The sequence below is a fragment of the Macrobrachium nipponense genome, chromosome 21 (assembly GCF_015104395.2).
Source record: "Macrobrachium nipponense isolate FS-2020 chromosome 21, ASM1510439v2, whole genome shotgun sequence".
Taxonomy (NCBI): Eukaryota; Metazoa; Arthropoda; class Malacostraca; order Decapoda; family Palaemonidae; genus Macrobrachium; species Macrobrachium nipponense.
In genome coordinates this window covers 4,933,188-4,939,155 of record NC_087212.1, presented here as the reverse complement: position 1 = coordinate 4,939,155, position 5,968 = coordinate 4,933,188, and the positions used below count along the sequence as shown (strand labels likewise).

The 5,968-nt window shown below is 34.1% G+C and overlaps 1 long non-coding RNA gene across 1 annotated transcript; it reads right to left on the bottom strand.

Annotated features, from left to right (window-relative positions):
- Window positions 1-688: 688 nt before the first annotated feature.
- On the bottom strand, window positions 689-5,489 carry LOC135197561 (uncharacterized). Its single transcript, XR_010310601.1, has 3 exons — window positions 5,399-5,489; window positions 3,487-3,586; window positions 689-1,356 (listed from the first exon to the last, which is right to left on the bottom strand). It is a non-coding gene; the product is annotated as an uncharacterized LOC135197561 (long non-coding RNA).
- Window positions 5,490-5,968: the final 479 nt, after the last annotated feature.

The window sequence follows — 5,968 nt, the reverse complement described above, 5'->3', positions numbered from 1 at the left end:
TAGAAAATAAAAGTTCCAGAAACATATGGAAAAAGACAAATTAAAACGGTTGAGTACAGGAAATGGTGTATCCAGACAATTAAAACGGTTGAGTACAGGAAATGGTGTATCCAGTAATGTCGTCCAGAAAAATTTAGAAAAGATATTACATGACATTTGAATGGAGAGTGCTGCTATACTACAACAAAAGAAAAATAGGGACTACCAAAATGTATTAAGCCAGCAAGGGTTTTGGTTTCTAAGATTTATAGATAAATCTATTAACTTGGATGTAACTAAATTTTATAAAGGCGAAGTTAGTTTGAAGTTAGAGGTAGAAATGGCAGATGGTTGAATGAGGGAAACTGCTAAACTCTTAAAGAAAAATACTTAAAACTGGTGACAGTCAAGATGGCTGGCAAAATGACAGGTGAATGGATTTCCTAAGATGGCTGAACTGGAGGTACTACAAAATATACAAAACTAGCAGCATAAAGATAGCCGAATACAGCCAAGAGTACCGCAAGAAATTTCTTTGATGCATGTGACCTTATCTACTCCAACATTTATTTCATGAATGTGACACTTCTTTTAGAATGAGTGAGTTAAATAAAATTTATTTCGTCAACCCCAAATTTTTAGTACAGTATTTAACCTGTTACTACTTTAATTAACAGGACCATAATTTACAGGCCCTGGATTACCTGCAACAATTCTGCTTTCTTCAGAACTTCTGGGTACCTTCAGTGATTTTCTTATTTCTTCTTGATATCTGGGGTGATCCCTTAATTACTCTGGTTTTTGAATTTCGGCGATCTTTCCTTCTTTCTTGGTCTTCTCTCCTCTTTCTTGATCTCCTCAGTGATCCTCTTGTCACCCATAATTCCTCTGGTTTTAAGGCTTAACGATCCTTAGTTTTTTCTTGGTTTCTTCATTAATACTCTTGTCTCCTCTTTCTTGGTATCTTCAGTGATCCTCTAGTCTATAACGCCATGTCTTGTGATTTTATTAATGATTTACAGGGATGTTGGGTACCAAAGAGGAAAACTAATTACTAAAATACCATTACTTAGAATATTGTACTAATAATTTTTCCATTTGTGTAGTTAAACATTTTTGTATTGAAATTCATAGCAATTCTAGTCTTCGGTAATTTGGACTTGGACTATCTTAGCCAGAAGAGAGGTTTAGGAGGAACTAGTGTATGGAATTATTTAATAAATATAGTAAACTACACATTTCGAAGACAAAAAGTTTTACTAGTGATATTAATTGCACTAAAGGTACCTTGTCATCTCTGTAAATCAGCAGTTTACTAAGTACAATATTCATTGTAGTCCCATCTGCTTGTCTTGCATACATCTCGCTTCTAGTGGGCTGAGATATTGTAAAAAAAAAAAAAAAAAATAGAATTACTACACAAACATTGTATACTAGTCCCACTGTAGTATACATACTTGTCATCGCCGATTTAATTAAAATGTATTAAATTTTTGCATCCACGTTTCTTCTCAATTCCTCTCCAGCATCTGGGCTTATCAGTAAAATGTTCAGTTTTAAAATATAAGTTGACCAGTGGTGTAAAATTTTTAATACCACTGGATATTTTAAAATTAATAAACTAAATATTTATATAAAGCAGGTTTAGTAGAAACCAGTTCCTATCTAAGAATTATACACTAGTAAAATTAGTAAATATTTATGCAGTACCCACTAAATCTCTGAAAGATTAGAGATTGTTTTAAGCTTGAGAATGCATTGAGATTTAACACTGATCAAAGGAATTTGACTTTTGACAACAAACAAGACTTATTAGAGAATGCATCGAGATAACACTGATTAAAGGAATTTGACTTTTGTTTGACTTATTAGAGAAACCTATGGTCACCTTAATTTGAATTTATTCACTACATTTATGAAGTTTAAAGAGTTTGCTTTGGCTTAGGTCACATCAAAATTGCCTGCTGTAACTGTTCCACAAAATCACCAATCAAAGGAATGTCTTAATTTGACAAGTGTTTTTGACTATGTAATGCACTAGTTAGCTATGATGTTTAACATTAGTTAGTAAAGAAATAATTAAAAGCTCCAATTCAAAATGCATAATCACAACCTATTTGTACAATTACTGAATGTGTTACCAATTTCCTTTAAGATACTAAAAATGCCATACCTTAAATCGTAAAAATATCTTAAAAAATAATAAAGCAATCAAAACAATATTGGAAAACACAAATAATAAAGCAATCAAATCATCATTGGAAAACACATCAATGTCCTTCAAATAAAAATTCTTGAATACAACACACACACTAATAATTGAGTGTGTGTGTGTGTGTGTGTGAGAGAGAGAGAGAGAGAGAGAGAGAGAGAGAGTCCATTGCATATGTATAGGCACGTATACACTGCAATTCATTAAGCACTTATTTCAAAGCAGCTCCCACAAACTGGTTGCAGAAAATTACCTGTTATATGTAGTTCCAAGTTCCAACCCTCTAGGAGTGGAGGGGTAACCAAGTCATCCTGTACATGGATTCAGACGATTTGAAATGGTTACTGAAGACAATGAATGCTGTCAGACCTGACTGGGCTGGGAATCTGATAAATGCCAGATGGAATTGTGATTGTGACCCAGTATACTCAGCCCACCGACTTTTTGGACCTACGTTGAATTAAAATTACACGATGGTGCCTAAATAGGATAATATATCTCATGACTTATAATCAGTGATTAAGTATTCATGGTAGTTTCCTCAAATATAACTGGCTGGCAAAACATTTCACAGCCTACTACCAAAAATGGCTAGTTTCCCTTCAAGAAGTCTTTTAAGATGGCATATATCGTCCATTTTACCTTTTGTACCTTTAAATTCAAACTACTGTCGTCATAGTAGAACCTTCAACCACCGATACAGAAACAGACATCTTAAAAAATACATTTTGGGGTCTCGGTGAATGCATATTGTTGTTCATTTTTACACAAGTTCTTAAATACTTAGAAAAACAAAATACTGTACAGGAAACTGCAAACTTTAGTTCAACTAATCAACAAAGAATACTCATTGTTCCATCATGTTTTGGACAAATTAATAACTGTTCCACAATACTCTTGGAAAAACAAATAGGAACCAAGGATAATTAGTATAAATAGGAAATATATGAAAATTAGTAGTTAGGTGAAAGCCTAACAAATATGCAAGTTAACCCCGGCAATCCTTACAGGTTTCCCAAACATGGGGGTAAATAAATAATTTCCATCTGGTGAATGTTTATATCAATAAAGACCTCGACCTTAAAAGACTACCTACTTTAGCATCCTAACCAAACTCAACACAGAAGACATAACTCAATCCAAAATGACCATAAAAAAAATGGCAAAAGTGCGAGAGGACGAATTGGTTCCAGCTTGTGCAAAACTAAGTTACTAAATTGCATTTAAAATGCTAAGACCACCTCCATGAAACAAAACATTAAAAATCTACAATAGGAACATTACAGTTATCTTACCTATAACATTTAAATAAAATTCGCAGTTGTCAACTCTAAATCCAATCATGTTTACTCCACACACAGGTTTGGGATAGTAACCTCAGCACCACCTCTGTTCCTGAAAATGGAAAAACATTGATATAACGGCATACTCGTTATCCAAAGAATGTTGAATGTCTGTTTTAAGGTAACTGCATTCTTCTCTTTGGTGTTAAATACTAGGGTAAACAATAGTGGAACTAGATGCGGCCACCTTAACCGTGTTCGGACCCACCTTCAGAAAAAAGTACTTTAACACTTCCCGACACCGGAGATGGGCAATACCAAACATATCTTTATCTTGACACCTTAGTTTAGTACAGCGCAGTTCCCTTATGATGCAGCTTACCCTACTGACAGTGTACAGTATTTGCAAATCTCATTTACATCTGCTACTATCTGATAGTGCCAATCTGAGTTCACCTACCCATTTCATTGGAAAGTGACAACTACTCTACTACTGCAGTAAAGTATTCAAATGAATACTAAATTCTTTCTACTAATACTGCAAAGCTCTCATATTAATGATTTTATACTCTACAATAATTAACATGCATACAATTATGAAATAAGAGGTGCAAAAATGTTTTAGAAAAATTTATAGTATACTGTACTGTGGTATCATCCCCATGATAATAAATAACTGGTATAAAATTTTCCTGCTCTCTGTATGTCCATCGACTGCTTGCTGTCTACTGAATGGAGGCCATAAGGATAATCCATGGCTCAATTTACAAAAAACCGTGCTGAACCGACTGATGTATCTCAACTGATAACTAGGCCCATAAGTTATTCTGGCTTCCTCCGACATGATTTACCTCATAATTCCGTGTAAAAGACAACCTGTAGATAAGACTAGGTAAAAAATTATATAAAATTTACATTAATTTATCTCACATCTGTGGTATATGAAAACTAAATTACAAAACCATCTGTGTAAAGGCCTTACGAAATATTGGTTATGTTATAACAAATACTATTAATTACTGTATCCTTAGAAATTCAAAATAAAACAACAAAGCCAATTCTAAGCATGTTTTTCCTATACGAGTCACTTACAATGGAAGCCACCGTTTTGTTTAAATTTCATTGCCAATCGCAAACAACTAACAAAAATACACCATAATATTGTTCGGCTGACTTAATTGTTGTAAATGAATATGAAATAATTAATCTTTAAGAAAAAGTTGTTACCCTACATATTATTACTACGTACCATTAAAATTTATGAAATGTTACCGAAAGAATGGTTGCTGCAAGCGCAACCATAACTCTACGTTTATATTTTCTCAGCTGGGCTCTCATACATAAAAGTTGGTTTCATTAAAATGGGACTTTTCCTCGAATAGCTATTTATTATGAAGATACATATTTCAATAGTACATAAGGTAATAAAGTATGCTGGTGGTTAATGGAGTGAGGCCAAGGCTATAGCCTATCAATAAAAATCACTTAGTACTCAAGGTTTGATTTTTAGAAAGTTACTAAAATTTATTTACGTAAAATTTCACTGCGATAGGATTAGGTAGTAATATTCAACCGCCTAGTTATATAACCTAAGTTTTCTTCAACAAATACAAAATAAATCACATGGCCCTAGCAGTAGAAGTTGCTGTGCTGGAGGAGGGTGAAAATGTTGTTCACATACTATTCGATTGTCTGCTTAAAGTTGGTCACCATTCCACCGATAATGTAGAGTATCTTAGTGTGTATATTTACTGGGCAAATTGCACAAACCTAAGGTAACAACTGGGCTAGGCCCACAGCCTACCCCTGATACAACTTGACTAGCCTAAGCTATAATTACTAGGCTTATCACAAAAAACAAAAAACCTGATTTTCTACAAGAGTATGGCGAATAAACTTATAACACTACTTAAATCAACTTTACCTGTGCCACCAATTGCGTTATATCACACTAACTTTTTCACAAAATACTAAATGGAGACAACAGGAGAAACACTAAATGGGTTGGTTTCTTTCAGCAATGACCGCAAACTGACAGCTACCTATCGCGGCAGCGAGACAGTTTCGCCAACACTAAAAAAAAAAAAACACGCCAGATCTGTGCAGCAAAGACCAGCTAGACTCATACACGTAACTTTTACTTTTCCTGAAATTAAGATATGATCGTTTCAAATACCATACAAATACCATACCACTTTCTAAAACTGAGTCTCTTCGTTTATCCTATGAATGCCATCCGTTAATCATCTTTGCAAAGACTGCCAAAATTTTGCTACAACTGCTGTAAATACCACCATGAACACAGCCATTTTCCTTTGGGAAAGGGTTGAGCCTTTCCTTAGTTTTCCTTGATTATAAATTTGGAGCTATAAACCGTAACGAGCGAATTGTTAAAGAAAAGAGCGTGTAAGTGGAGGCTTTTGGAGGAATTAAAGTCCATGAAAGCAGTTTTACAGACTCAAATAATTACCAATGCTGAAACCGAGAGGGAGAG